Source organism: Empidonax traillii, unplaced genomic scaffold (genome assembly GCF_003031625.1).
Source record: "Empidonax traillii isolate 1590-97213 ecotype Southwest subspecies unplaced genomic scaffold, ASM303162v1 scaffold299:size639221, whole genome shotgun sequence".
In the NCBI taxonomy this organism is placed as follows: domain Eukaryota; kingdom Metazoa; phylum Chordata; class Aves; order Passeriformes; family Tyrannidae; genus Empidonax; species Empidonax traillii.
Window position 1 is genome coordinate 184,305 of NW_020955492.1, and position 15,599 is coordinate 199,903.

The window sequence follows — 15,599 nt, forward strand, 5'->3', positions numbered from 1 at the left end:
TTAGTGGGGGCAGCAGCACGCGCATCTTGTGCTCAGGCAGAAGTCGGAGGAAATCTTATCTACAGGCAGCTGGGCAGCCGCAGGCAGAGGTGCGACCTTCCACCACAACTCAAACAATTTTTTTAAAAATATTAATTTATTTATTTATCTTATTTGTGCCTGGCGGCACAAACAGCCCCGCCCGCCCCACGCGGACGAGCCGTCATCCCTGAGAGCCTGCAGCTGCCGCTCCCTCAGCATCCCTGCGGGGCCTCCGCGCCTTCACCTGCCGGGCGGGGGGGGGGCGGGCGCCGGTCCCCGCCCGCCCCCGGCTCCGGCAGCGGCCACAGCTCCGCCCCGAGGAGGGGCCGGGGCCGGAGGCGGGCGGTGATCGGGGCTGCGCGGCCGCTGCCTCCTCCTGCCTCTCTCTGCCTTCCCGGTGCCTCTCTCCTGACCGGCCGCTGCCTGTGGGGCGCGGGGCCGGGCCCGGGCCCGCTGCGGAGCTGCCGCGGTGAGTGCGGGGCCGGGCGGGTAGTGGGGGTTAGGGCTGGGCTGGGCTGGGCTCAGCTGGGCTCGGCTGGGCTGGGCTCGGCTCGGCTCGGCTGGGCTCGGCTCGGCTGGGCTCGGCTCGGCTCGGCTCGGCTCGGCTCGGCTCGGCTCGGCTCGGCCGGGCTCGGCTCGGCTGGGCTCGGCTCGGCTCGGCCCGGCCCGGTCCGGCCCGGCGGGATGCTGCGGGTTTGGCGCCGTGGCTGTCGCGGTGCTCCCCGCGCAGCGGTGCCGGGGGCGCGGGGCGGGTCCCGCCGCGGTCACAACGCAGAGTTTCGGTAACTCCAGTCCCTCACAGCCCCGGACCGGCCTGGAGGGAGCCGCTGGGATAAGGCTGCCCTCCCCGGCAGCGGCTCATCCCGGCACGGCCAGTGACCTTATGGTGGGCGCATCCACTGATGAGGACGCAGTTCCCCCTTTCAAGGCAGTTTTTTCTCCGTGGAGCTTTTGTCGCTAGTGTTTAAGTGTCATCTGTACCGTGGGTCATCGTGCGAGACACAAAGCTCTGTAGATATGGATGCCTTGGTTTGCTCGTGAATGGGTTTTGCTTGAAATTCCTCTCCCTTTTGGCACGATTGGGGTGTGGAAGAAATTTACTTGAGGTAGCAAAATATAAGCAACTCTAATTCCTGAAATGGCTTAGGGATTTCAAGTGCTGGTTTCTGTGTAAGATGAAGGGATTTCTTGCAGAGAATCTCCTTTCTCCTTTAGATACTGTCAGACCAAGGGAACTTCAGCCTGAACTTCAGTGCCTTCTCCAGCTCCAGGGCCTGAGGTATCACTGGTGGTAGAGATGCTTTTGGTTGATTCTGACGAGCCAACTTTGCCAATCTCTTTGCTTACTTATTATGAAAAGAAATCTTTTCATAATAAGTAAGCAAAGAGATTGGCAAAGTGGTAACTGCTCAAGGAGGAGGAGGATGTTTCAATCTGCAATAGAGCTGTAGCAGGAAAAGTGTCTAGGAAAGGAGAAGGTTCACAAACCTGGGGAAAAAACCCCAAACCCATCTCTGAGCTCTCCTGTTCCCTAACAACCTCAGGGGCAGCGGCTGCTTGGGCTGCCCTACATCTCGCCTTGACCCAGTCTTCCTTGGCCCTGAGTCCCGCATCCTGCCATTACCATTAAATTTTTTTTTCACAGACGCAAGGGACAAGTGCTGTTATGGCAGAAAGCAGAAGGGATTTTTCTGGCTGGAACTGAACTTAGTCTGTTGTGAGATTGTGTTTGTTGTGAAAGATGTGGTGTATTAAATCCTGACTGTGAAGAATACTTTTTTTATTTATGTTTTTCCCTTCTTTGTGTGATCTCTACACTACGGGTTGGATCAAAAACTGTGGATGATATTGAAAATACTGTGTTATTTTAATGGGTTTTTCTTCACGTCCTGAGATCCCTCATGAGGTTGGGGAAAAAAAAAAAAAAAAAGATAAAGCTTATTTTCCTTCTGACTGGAAAGCATAAGTGACTACTTCATAAGAAAAATAAAGTTTAAAGTGTTGAACTTCACATATCTGCGGTGGATGTGATGAAATGCTGAGATACCATGTCTTCTTTTTGCCATCAAGACCACGTGCCCAGGCTGTGCATTTCTAACAATGTCTTTTTGTTGTCCGTTGTTGCAGGAAAAATGGCCCTGTGTGAGTGTTCTGGTACCAATTGTACCAGCTCCTTGTTGCTTCTGCATCACTTCTGCAGTCACTTTGTTGGAACCTTATTTTCCCTTGGTTTAATAATTTATAAAATGCCTGTTGCCTCGAGGCACATTTCATCCAGCAGAAAGAAAAACATCAACCAATGTTTATTGGTTACGCAGCTGAGGTTGACAAAAAATGAAGTTTTTGTGGGTGAGGGGATATGTCATTTTTGTCTTATATAAATCTACAGAAATGCAGGATCTGTGGCTGAAATTTCTGTTGTTACTCCTTTCTTTTCCCCATCTTTTAAAAGGTCTCTTGCCCACTGGTAACAAAGTGGCTTTTAACTGTGAGCTTCCTTGACATTGTTTTGGGTCTGCTTCTCCTTTTTGCTTTCCGACTCAAGTTTAGCAGCACTTGGGTATGTAAAGACTGTGAAGTAACATGGCAGAATCTGGCCCTACATCTTCAACATCTGAGCTGCCTTGGCGTGAAAGAGATCAGTCTCTTTTTGGGTAATGAATTGCTCTCTCCAATCCTCTGCCAGATCTTTATGAGCCACTATTATTAACTACATTTTGAATCACTCATTGAGCTCGAGGGGGGAAATTGGCCTACAATTCATCTTGTCTGCTTTGAAACTGCTAAATGATGATTCAGTGGCTTTAGTGGGCAACTTATATCAGCAGCTAATTGGCCTAAGAAGAAAAACTTACCTGATATCAAACAAACTGTTTACTGCTGTTCTTCATGCTGAAGAAGATGCTGCTCTAGATGAAACCTCCAGTTCCAAATAGTTACAGGATTTTGTCGTGGCACTGGGGAAGAGGACGCAGTGAGCTCTTTCTGTTGGCCATGCCTGGGCGTGGTGTCTACACCACCTCCAGCACGTTTTGAAGGTATCATCCCCTAAAGGATAAAAATCTTAACACGTCAAGCTTGCCTTCTCCTGTGGATAGCCCTCCTCTTCCTTCTGAGAGGGTGAAACCACTCACTGGGGTGTAATGGTTTTGAAGGACTTGGCTCAGTGGGGGATCCCAACAGAGCTGAATTTAGGAAGGAAGTAAAAGTGTGATGGAGCCTGTCTGCTTATCACCTTGTCATCCCCATTCCTTTTTTGCAAAGCCCTTTTTAGGAGCGATGTGCCACTCCCCTAATATGCCTGACACTGGGAACACAGGTCAGGATTAGCCCCACTATGTGTCCAGATGGGGCCACGTGCTCTGCCCACGCTCACGGTCAGCCTGACCTTGCTGCTTGTTCTAAACAGTTCAGGGCTGGTGGTTTCTCTGCAAGGAGGGCTGGAATTGCAGGTGAGTGCCAGGGTGGAAGCATCCAGGTATGGCATGTTCAGCTTTCCTTGCTTGAAGAACTGCAGGAGTGAGCTGGGACATGTGAAAGGGGTCAGCTGTTGGCTTTCTGCAAGGCTGTTAGTCGACTTACACCACCTCCTGGGATGGTCTTGCCAGCTGGCTCATCCTTTAGGGAAGTTTAAGGAGGCTTATCGCAATCTTACTAGAAATCTGTCGTCTTCTATTAATCTGCTTGTCTCTCCTCGTCTCCTTTCCGAGTGCTCCTGTGCTTATTCATCTCGACAGCACCGCTCTGCTGCGCTGCTGCTGGCTGACACCAGCTCTGCTGCATGCAAAAGCCTTGTTTAGGGTATGTACGTTTGTAGACTGTCACTTTTTACTTTCCAACATAGTTTTTATTTATACAGAGAGAGATAATATGTTCTAAAAGTTTTTTTTGAAGGTGACACGGAAGGGACAGCAGAGCCTGGGTGCTTTGCTGACTGGGGTGGAGGTGCAGGGGACCCACGGTGCTCAGGAACAACCTGACTCCAGCTCTGAGTAAGCCAAAGCCCACTCCTATGCCTGGTCCTGCTCAGTGGCAGGCTCAGTGTGGAGCACAACGTGCCTTGGCACCAGCAGCAGCATAAGAGACAGGTAATTGTGGATAGGAATCACCTGCACTTTCCCCCCTGAAATCAAGAGTGTTCTCACTTTGGGACGCAGAGATGCCCTTGGCTTGAGCAAAGAGCACAGAGGATGGGCAAAGACTTTGGGAGGTGTGAGGAATGAATTCAACTCCCCAGGTCTCATGGCAAAGTGGGAAAGGGCTTGTCAGTGAGAACTGCTGATGCTGGACTGAGTCAGGACTCGGCAGCACCCTTGGCTCTTGCTGGCTGGGGAAATGTCACCTTCAGAGTGATGTGGCTCTTCCTAATAGAGCGTTTCCTTTCTGGGCTCTCAGAAGTGTGTCAGTACTGAGGTTAACAGCCACATAGGCACTGAGGAAAAAAAAAGAGTAGTCTGAGGAAGGCTGAGCCTTAATACCCAAACAAAGCAAACAAATGGTGTATCGTTTGAGGAGGATTAGGTGAGCTCTGAGATTTCTGGACCTAGAGGTCTAGGTATGAAATACAAAGCTTTTGACAAAGATGGATTGGCTGTCTCTGCTTCCAGAGACAGCATCCATGTGCTGATGCAGGTATGGGAGCTGCTGGAACCACCCATCTGCCTCTCCTCTTGACCTTAACAAGGATGCTCTTTCTCCTGCACAATACATTGTTTGCTCTTCTTGAATATTGGTAGCTGGCAGGGAAAGAGATTAGTCTGGTGGTTTTTTTTTTCCAGAATAGTCAGCTGATTTCATCCCATGGGAAGTGGTTGAAAAGCAGGAGACAGGTGGGTTGGCATATTCCTGCTTTGTAGCCTTCCATAATTCCAGCAGAAGGCTAAACAGGGAAATGCAGTTGCTGGGTGCTTTTCTGTTTGCATTTGAAAGACTTTGATAGGCTGTGATTAATAGGGCTAAATGGAAGCGTGATAAATGGTAAATTCAAATGAACCTCAGAAATGGCTTTATAAGGAGGCCTTTTGGTGTGTGCAAAGGGCAGGTTGTGGGTCTCATCTAGTGCTGTTTGGTTTAAGGTGGACTGGGCACATTGCATGGGCTGTCCCCTGCCCAGGTGTGTCCCCATGCACCTACTGCAGGTAAAGCTGTGGTGTCTGTCGAGACACTCCTGCAGGCAGTTGTTCTTTTCCTGGTTTAAGTTAATATGATGTTTCCAAATTTAGAGTATCACATCTGCATCCTGAAGCCCCCCATGTCCCCGTATCCAGGCTCCAATTGAGAACACTCTAAAAGCAGCAGACCAGCTACCATGGCCTTGCGGATGAGAACCACTGGCCTAATCTATTTTTAAAGTGAGTTAAACTAGAAAAAGGTACTGCCACTCTAGAATAAGAAGCCACCTGGGGAGTTAACCCAGAACAGTTGTTCTGCTTTGAGTTCACACCCTATCTCACTTCAGAATAACTTTACTTTCTATATACACGGTGGAGAAAATGGGGCATGACCCATCTCTGTAAATGCAGAATATGGGGCATGACTTAAGCAGGATCACCCAACAGAGTCAGGAAAACACCTTATTTTTCCTGAGGTCTTCTGTGCATTACTTCCTAGTGAGCTGTGCACACTCCTTAACTCAGGCATCCTTTTCTGTAATGAATCTGCCCTGTTTCATGGTCAATCCCCTGCAGAGATCTGTGCTCCGTTCCCACCCCCAGCCCTGTGGTTTGCTGTAACACCCTAACTGCCAACTTCCACAGTAACCTCTGCTCTCCTCTCGTGTCCCTGCGTGGCTCCTATGCTGGTCACACTCGGTGAAATGAGCATCCTGAGGGCCGAGTCCTCAGCAGGATTGCACACAGATCTTTTCTTAGGCTGAATGAGACTTTATTAGTGAGTCAGTGTGAGCACCGGGTAAAAAGCAGCATTAGATGCCTTTTTCAGAGCTGAGGCTGATAACCTGAGCTGGGCACGGGTGGCAGGTGTAAACTATATGCAGTGTCTGACCCAGGCTCTGCTCTAGTGCTGCTCTTGTCTTGTGTCTGCTGGGAGGAGGAGTGGGGATATTTGATGGTGATTTGAGTTGAGCTGAGACGTTGCTATTACACTGCTCCTTCAGATTTGTCAAGCTCAAGTTAAATGTATATAATTTTAACATCTCATGATTCTTTGGGGGCTGACTCATGCTTTCTTGGCCTGAATGAATCATAGCTCTTGAACTCCGTTGCTAAATTCATTATGCAACAATTACAGGGTTGGAAATGCCACCCTAGGTGCACACAAACAAACTGGCAGCAATTCTCCCCTCCTTTTCTCTCACCCTGTGTTGCCAAGAGACCTTCCTTGTGAGTTAGTCCTTGCCTCTGCTTTGTAGGTGAGAGTCTGCTACATCTTGATGCTCTGCCCTTGAGCTGGCAGGGGCAGGAGTTGCAGATTGGGTATTTCTGGAAGAGAGAGGACAGTCTAGGAGGGGGAGATGTACAACTTTACTCCTCCAGGCCAGTTGGTTTAACTTTGTCCCAGCTGCTCCGTGTGACGTTATGGTATAGTCATGGCATCTGTAATGATCCATATGGGAGAACCCCAAGTGTGAGGCATTGCTCTAAGGTGGCTTCATGTGGCAATATAGGACGCTGGCAGCATTTCAAAGGCACAGATTCTGCTTGATGACTTGCTCAGCAGCTCAAAGGTCAAATATCCATCTGAGGAGAAAGACCAAGGAAGGGGTGAACCCCAGGCTGGCTGTGAGGTGTCTACTAATACCCACCATTGTTTTCTCTATTTGACAGTGCTAAACTGAGATATGGGGATTTGTGCAAGTCTTGGCTTTTCAATAGTGAGGTCTTGAGCAATTGTTCATCTGGTAGGGGAAACTGCGAGGGGTTTTGTATGGGTGGGCTTTGCTTGTTGACTTGTTTGACCTCCCCAAAGCAGCTGGTGGCAGCTGTGCTGTAGGTCTGCCAGCAGGATGCAGAAGGGTCGTCCCCACCATCTGCAGGATCAGATCAGATTTTGGGCTTTAAGATGCCTCTGCTACCTGAATTTGATTTTCACTTCCAGAACATCCAAATAAAACTGCTTCTCAGAACAAATACTCAGCTGAGGTATGTACTGAATGGGTACTTCTGCCTAAAAAGCCCTCAGGAAAGTCTCCCTTAACAGCAGCCAGCTGACTTCTGGCCCTTAAATCTTGATATCTTTGGGGAAAGTCTCTCCCCTGGACAGGTCTGGCTGGCTGCACATTGAGACAACAGGGAAAGATGGCTAAACCTTGTGCCCACGGGTGGATGAGGTTCTTCTTGGCCTGTGGCAGCAGAGCTCTTGTGCTTGTAGTCGCAGAAATGACAGAAGCAAAGTAAGAGCTAGACCAATGGGGAGAAGAGCAATACTAGCAATTCTGGTACCATGTTCATAGCTAAGTTAACCTAAAGTATCCAAAATCTTATTTTCCAACTAAGAATTGATAAATATTTGATGAAACTCAATGTCAGAGCAATTGTATTGTCAGAGCAGCAAGTCATGCCAACACACCACCTCTGTGGCCAAGAGGAGATGTAGGAAACACAGAAAGTAGGGCATGTGTGGTGACGTGGGGGGTTGGTAACTGCACCTAAAAATAAGGTTCTTTAGAAACATAAAATCTGCCTCGCAAGCAAGGCAGCAGCAAGCTGCTCCAGTGTCTGATTTCAGACTGAAACTGATGTTTGCTCCGCAGAAAGCTGTGCTAACATTTTGTTAGCATTCTGCTAGCAAAACATTTAGTTTCAGTCTGAGGGTTTGCATCTGAGATAAGGCAAGTTACTCTGGAGCAGAGCTCAGGCAGAGGTGGAAGTGAGAGGCGGTGCTGGAGCTGTTGGCGGAGTCGCTTTTCATCAGCCTGCTTCCGTGCAGGCTTTCTGCTGACCTGCATTTTAAAGAGCCTTTGTCCTCTTGAAGTGTCATGGTTCTAGATGCACTTACGCTATTCCTCCAGGCCTCAAAGGAAAGCAGCCTGGATTGCCTGGTGGTAACAGGACCTGGGGGTGCTTGCCGATCTCGGCTGCCGCTGTGAATGGGCTGGTCCAGGTACCCTATAGCAGTTATAGGAGGCTGTAGGGAAGGCTGATCCTCTGTGCTAGAGGTCTTTAAGTGTCAGATCAGCAGCCTGCGGGCCCTCTTCTTGCATGCTGGTGGCTGACCTTGACCTATACAGTCTGGGGGAACAGAAGGATGAGATTTTCAGTGACATGCATGTGGTTTAGCAGTACGATAACTTAAGTCGTTGCAGAGTTCACCAACGTGCAAGGGCTGGGCCTTATACAACAAATCCAGATGTTTGAGCTGCATGGAACAAAATATCCCACACTGTAGCATGGATAATTAATTTTTCCCGAAGTCTCACCTCTTTAGTCTCCCAGCAGAACCTGCAGGCACCCTGCTGGGTCCCTGCACAGCAGAGGCAGGAGGGCAGCACCATTTTGAGTAGATGTACAGGCTCCCCGATGGATACAGGAGGGGTCAGAGGGCATCTTTCTGTATTGTTTGATTAAGATCTTCCGAGGATTATTGGAATGGTTATAGATATGCTCAATAGTGTCCATAAGCTTTAGAGTTGAAAGCATTTTGATAGCAATAATTAAATACAACTGCTACTTAAAGTGTATAAATCATATAGTTGGGAAGAGAACCCTCTCATAAATCTCCCACAAAATCAATATTCCTTCTGTCAGGTGTATAGCAAACACTTTTAAATCCTGCCAGTCACTGGTATTGTCAACTGTGGTGCCATAAAACTGACAGAATCACACCTTTGCCTTGGAAAGAGAAAAGCAAGGCAGGACTTTCTTCTGGTGACAAAGAAACTGGAAAATCATTAAAAATAGAGGACATAGTTCCCTTGGATGGTAATTCCCTGTGGGGATGCTGTGTCCCCCAGACTGCTGCAGAGTGCACAGCTATATGGGGGCAAGAGGGATGGCCGGTCCCATTGTCACCTCTAGTGTGGGTATTACCAGGGAAAGGCACATCCCTGTTAATATCTGAGAGTCTGCAGGAGCCCTGCCGTTGAAACATCCCACGTTGGCACGGATTGAGGTGCCTGGGAGCTGCAGACGGAAAATCCAGGCACTTATCTAGCCCGTTGCTGTGCCAGAGTAGGGCAGTTCCCAGGATTAGTTTTTTTTCCAAGGGCCAAAATATGTGTAAATGGCTTTAAACAATGGAAGGATTTCTTTTAAGAAGAGCGGTGTGCAGGCACGAATAGAACTTTAATTTATATCATAAGGGAAGGGTGTGGGCTCTTGCAGTGGTGTTTTTGCGATTCTGTTGGAAATTACCTTGTTTGTTTTGATTTGGGGTTTTTTTCCCCTGTGACTTATTTTAAAGCTTGCTTTGGGGAAAAATTGCTGTTTTCCAAATTACAGCTCTCTCAATGTGTAGCTGAAAACATCAGGAAACGGGATGCAGTTTCAGAAGCTTCCACATATCTGTCTGTGGGAGAATTGATAAAAAATGGAAGCTTTAACCAGAAAAACAAACAACAATGTGTAATATCACTGTCACAGATAGGTCACCTGCTTTCCCTGCAGTTGACTGCATTGCAACCCACACTCCCATATAACGTGCTGTGGAAAAAATAAATGGAGAGCCGAATCGGAGACTCATGCCCTCAATTAAAAATTTTTGTTCCACATAATCGGAGGTGCTGCATGCCTTTCCTTCAGTATTTAACTGCCTGGCTCAGAGGATGGGGCTGCTCTGATGCAAGGGAAGTTGGGATTCGCTTTGTGTTTGCACAGAAATCCCATTCTGATCTTTCTTTCTTTGCCTAAGGGCAGGAATTGTGATGCTGGAGATAAATTTTGTTAGCAGACACTTTTCTGCTAAGGAGAGCAGAAAAGGGAAGAGGGGAGTGGTATGTGATGAATTCTGGAAGGAATATAATTTCCTTGTGTTGAAGCATCCTTTTCTATGGAGTCTGTGTGCTGCCTGGAGCTGGTGCCTGCGCTGTCCAGGGCGCACTCACTGGGGAGCAGGGGGAGAGCTCCGCTCTTGGTTACATGCACACAGTCCTCAGCTAAGGGAAAAAAGGTATCACTACAATTATTGTGCTCTCTGCAGATTTACAGGCTGTTGAATAGGTTTCTCTGTTGCACTAGGTTAAAAGCGGATGGCTTGCTCTGGGGTAGTTTGAAATTGAGACCTGAATTTAGTTTCTGGTTTTTAAGTCGACTCAAAATCACAGATTTTCAAATTCAGACTGACAGAAATGTCCCTCTCCCTTCTCTTTGTGGAAATTGAGGGCCAAGAGCCCAGGATATCTGTTTTTACAGTGTTTTTACTGATTCACTGATTGACTTAAAAGTAGGAGGGGAACCGAAGGTTTCACTCTTGGAAAGTACAAGGGGGCTGAGCAGTTTTTGCAGATCCAAGGCACCCTTGAAGGTCTGGAGCTACATCCCAAACTGGGGCTGGAAGAGCCCACTCTTCCCATGGATATGGAGGGCAGCCAGTGAGTGAAGAGGTTGTCTGGCCTCTGGAGCCTGGCTAGTGAGGCGGATGCTAGGGAATAAAAATGGAGAGAGAAGAAGAACCTCCAGACTTGTAGTGAACATAAAAACTATCCACATGAAAGTTCTGGATTTGAAAAGTTACCCAGGCAAGGGCAGTTTAATGAAGAAAAGTGGCAACTTTGAGAGCACTATGTGGAGCAGACTCAGAAAGGTGCATTTGCTCTATGGAGCTCCTTAATGGTGATTTTCTAAAACAACTCCAGGCCCTGGTGCCTTGCACTGGGAACAGGGCTCCAGGAGCAGCTTTGCACAGGAGCCACGTGGAGGGAAGTGAGTGCTGAGTTGGTTTAATGTTCTGGGTTGCTCCTAAACCATGTATGTAAACTGTGCTCAGAAACGTATCCTACAAACAAAGCCCTTCATGGCTGTGTCTACTGAACGCACAGACTGAGCTCTTCAACCTCTGACAGAAGCATGGGGGCCACCACCAGATTTGTGTTCCTCCTCACTGAGGTGCCACTGGAAAGAGCGGCGTTTCCGAGCACGCTGATGTGGGGGAGGACTGTTTAACATAGAAGGTCTCTCTCTCTTTTTTTTTTTTTTTTTTTTTTTTTTTTTAAGAAAGCCCACGTTGAAATATTAATAGGATAAAGACTGTATATTATGCTGTGTTGACTGTTTACAGGAAATATATAGTGAAAATACTGAGGGGCTTTCCTCAAACAGCTGCCAGTATTGTCAGGAGTGAAACAGTTGGGAGGAGGAAAGAAAGAGGCACTTACAATTTCCCATTATCAAAGAGATTTTTTGACTTGCTGCTTCACTTTTTTCTTTTTGCTTGTATTTCATTCCCTCTGCTGGGAAGGAGCTTATTGAAGACAGAGAGATTATCTGGAACTAAAGTGGCTGAACCAAAATGTTTTTAATTCTCTAGAGAAGAATTTAGCATTAAATTTTGATCTTTCCATTAAGCTAGAAAAATAATTTAAAATTATGTGCCTTCAGCACCACACTGCCCTTTTCCATCAGGCAGCAATGAAACTGCTTTTGCTGCAGATGGTAAAACAGTATCTTCACTTTAGGAAGGTAATTGGGGAACAGATTAAGTTACTTATTTTGCATACAAGAAACCTGTGGGAAAGCCAAGAACCTTTCGTGAAACTCCCAATTTTTGATGAGATCTCTCACTCAGAAGACTTCTGTACCTGCTCTTCTCCACCAGCACTCCAGGGCAGAGTAGGAGTTTTGTTCCCTAAGGGATCTTTGCTGAAATATTTTTTCCTTTTCTTTCCCTTTTTTTTTTTTTTAAGTGGTACTTCCTGCCACTTTCCCCATCATCCCTTCAGGAGGAACCGTTCATTTGGTAATGCTGAGCGTCTGCTGCTTGAAATGCTGCCGAAGCCTCAAGTGAGGAAAGGAGCCATTTGCTTCTAAGATACCAGTGAAATTAAATCATGCAGCACCAATTTTGATAATTTGCACTCCTCAGTATGGTTAACCTGTGGGTGTTGTGGAGCTCACAGCATAGCAGAGAGAATCACATGGTGCAGGCAAGAATTTGCCACCAGAAGCAATAGCCAGTGAGGGACAAATAGCTTTCACCAGCACACTGAGGCTGGAGCACAGGACTAGAAATCCTGAGGTGGTGGTGTAGCTCTTGCAGTGAGTTTGCTGCCTGAAATCAGGCAAGTGACCTTGGTCTGTGTTCATGTATTCATCAGTGGATGCTCTTAACCTCTGGAGAAGGGTTTGTTGCAGATTATTGTGAAGGCACTGGCTAAGGTGTTTGTCCAGCAGTTGTTTGATGTGCTGCCTTGGGCTGTGTTCGTGGCAGGTGTGTCACCAGTGGCAGATTTCTGACTTCAGCCTTACCATGAGCTCTGATGTCCTGGGGGAGGGAGGTGGTGGTCAGTGCCATCTGTGTCACAGTCGAAGCACAAAGATACATACAAGGGAGATGGTACAACCTGTCTGGAAGGGTGTGACAGAAGTAAAAATTTAAGCTCCAGAAAAGAAAGGAAACCTTTCAGGAGGCTGGAAATGCTGCTTTGTAGGAAATGAGACCGTGTCCTGTAGCACTGCAGGTGAAAATGAGTGTTTTTGGGGCTTTGATTCCTCAGAGAGATATCTCTTGTGATTTGAACTCCCCTTCCTAGTTTGTGGTGGCTGTTGGTATCCACCTCTCTGTCTGTCTTAGTTTGGAAGACCCAGTAGCTGAGTCCCCTGTTGTAGGTGTGTGAGGCTGTAATGATTTAGGTAGTTGGTGGATAGGGCTTGATACAGTGTCTTTGTTAAGAATGCTCTAATGAAATGTTTTTTTTCCAAAAACCAGGAGGTGACAGAAGCAGTTATAGAAAGAAAGAAACACTGGTTCTAGACTATGGTGGTCTTAGCACGAAAGACCCTCTTGACTTGATGTACCATGTGCTAATTAAAACTCAATCCTACAAGCCCTTAGAGCTCCTGATCCAGCACAGGACTCCCTGTTCCCATCAGCAGTCAGGAGAGGGGTTTGTTTCCCATGTTCCCAAAGGTGCTGCAGATCAGAGCAGTTCAGTGTCGGTGGTGGGGTGGGGAGTGCCTTGGCAGAGCCGGCGTGGTTATGTGCTCCACAGGGACACGCTTTAGGAAATGACTGACTTGGAGCATGTTCCTCTGGGGAGGGTGGGAAGGGGATGCTTCTGCCCTTCTCATCCTGGGCTGGGCTGTGTGGAGGAGGGAATGGACCTCAGCTCTGTGTGTGGTCATCCCCATGGCACATCTACGCTTTGGGCAGCCCCTTGTGTCCCTTGCCTTTTCCTCCCTTGGGGATAGTTGAACTCCTGTGCCTGCCTTTCCCTACTGTTCCTGCCTGTCCCTTGGGCTGTCACCTCCTTCTCTCAGTGGCTTTCCATCTGTCTCTGAATGGGGATGGTGTTACAGCTATTGGGCTCCAGTGAGCTCTTCCCCTCATTAAGCAGCAAGTGATGAAGGGCTGCTCTGCTGCTTCCTCCAGTTTTTGGGGAGGTCCTGGCCAACAGCAGAAATACCACTGCAGAACATGCATCTTCAGCTTCTCTTTATTACCCAGCAGGGAGTGTCCTGAAGGAGAAGTCTGTTGATTCCTCATTGGCACCCATTGCTGGAAGGATGGGTTCAGCAGAAGGGCTGCAACAGGGTGGTCATCATGCATTTTGTGGGGCAGGAACACACAAATATGCCTTGGCCCTGACAAGAAGCAGAAGGAGTGAGTTTGGCAATTCCTCACCTTGCCATGGCGCAGTTGACTCTTAGTGACAAAAATAAATCAGGCAGCTACCTCCTCTGCCAACTGCTTATGCACTCAGATCCCTGCTATAGGCTTTTGTGCTGGATTTCCAATTCCAGCAGAGAGATTAGCTTAGTGTGGGGAGGAGAGGGCTATTTATGTCACTCTTCATGCCATTGACTTGGCTTTATGCTGCAGACACCTCACCTAATCGGGCCCAATCCTGCAGGTGCCTCCCCGCAAGCAATCCAGTGAATGGGAATGGTCCTGTTGATTTCAGAAGTGGCTCCTCACATATGAGGGTCTTGAGTTTTCCCTTTTCTTGAAAGATACATAGCTTAAAGAATTCTTTAGTTGCTGCGCTATTTCATTTCAAGGTGTCCCATTTAAGGGTTGCTCTCCCATGGTTTGTGTTTGGTTTCTTTTAAGTGAGATAAAACTGAAATTAATTGATGATACTTAAGTGAAGGACTCTTTTAAGTGTTTGTGTTCTGTGTCAGTGTCACACTGTGCTTTGACTGGTGCCTTGGGGAGATATGATGGAGGATTTGCAGGTCTCAGCTCCAGCTTCACCATCTGATGGGGCAAGGAGGAGGTTCTCTAGCCTCCCTCAGCAGCGTGGCTGCTTTAATAAATCCAGTCCCAATCTCAGCAATGTTATGTCAAAGTGTCTGCAACTTTAATGCTTTGTAGGAAGGTCAAGGGAACAGCTCTGAATGTGTGCTGGAGCAGGAAGATAAGTACCCTCAGTTCTCTCCTTTGCAGGATGCAAGTGCCAACCTCTAAATGTGAAATGGTAAAGAGCGTATACATAGGGGATGCCTCTGGGCAGGGTTGCACAGGTTGCAATCACTCACTCAGGAAACTCTCCATTCCTGGAATCACTGTCTGGTCTTGTATTACGAGTGAGTAACCAGTGCCCGGAAAGTCCTTTTGGGCTTAATGAGGTGAGTCCTGTACTAAGGTGAAACAAAAGGCACAGGAAATGCAAATTGACAAGAAATCCCACTATGGTGTTCACCAACACGTGCAAGCTCTTCACAGGGACCAATCTTTGACACAGTTAGAGCAAGCAATTGCACCCTGCTGCAACACCCAAAGGAGGGGGATGGCATGAGCATCTTGCCTTCCTTTTGGCCCCTGAAATAGTCCCTGTTGTCCCTGCGGGGCCGGGGGCCATGTGTGCCTGCCTGGCAGGATATGCTTGGTGTGGTGCCAGGCAGATCTGCTGAGCTCATGGAAACTCAGCTCGATCAAACACAAAGATGGCACTTTCTTTTTCTCCCTTTTTCTTCTTTAAATAAAACAGAAAGCAAAGTGAGATGCCTTGCAAACCACAGACACCCAGAGAGCCACTTCTGTGTTGCTTTGCAGATAAACAGATGCTGGGGACTGAACCTGTGCTGTAGTTGGCTTGACTGGTTTGTGCAAGAAGTCAGTGTGCCAGTTTTATGATACAGGGGAGAAAACAGGTTTCTGGAAAACAGGCAGCCAAAGGCTTTCTGAAGCTCTGGGGTCTGTGAAGGGTTTTAGGGAATTGTACCTAAGTCTGGGAGAAGTTGAGCTGCATTTCCTTCAGGAATAGCTCTCAGGGTGACCTTTCTGCTCCTTTAGATGTTCATTTGCTGGTTGGATAGAGGAGATGCTGCTGTTTGGTACTTCCAGAGATGTCTCCATGTTCGTGGAATTCTCCTCTCCATTTGTCTCCCCTTTGCAGACCACTTGAATCTCCCTTTTGCTCTGTTGTGAGAGCAGAGTACCTGCTGCAGGATGAGGTCTGTGCAGGAAATCTGAAACATGGATGAGCAGAGCCACACCTGTCCTCTCCTTGTAAATTCATGTCC

General features: G+C 47.8%; 1 protein-coding gene across 1 annotated transcript in view; it reads left to right on the forward strand.

Annotated features, from left to right (window-relative positions):
* Window positions 1-380: 380 nt before the first annotated feature.
* PPP1R16B (protein phosphatase 1 regulatory subunit 16B) overlaps window positions 381-15,599 on the forward strand; it is a 58,759-nt gene continuing 43,540 nt past the window's right edge. The window contains exon 1 of the mRNA XM_027890843.1: window positions 381-490. The gene's annotated coding sequence lies outside the window, so the exon portion shown is untranslated. The remainder of the gene's footprint in view (window positions 491-15,599) is intronic.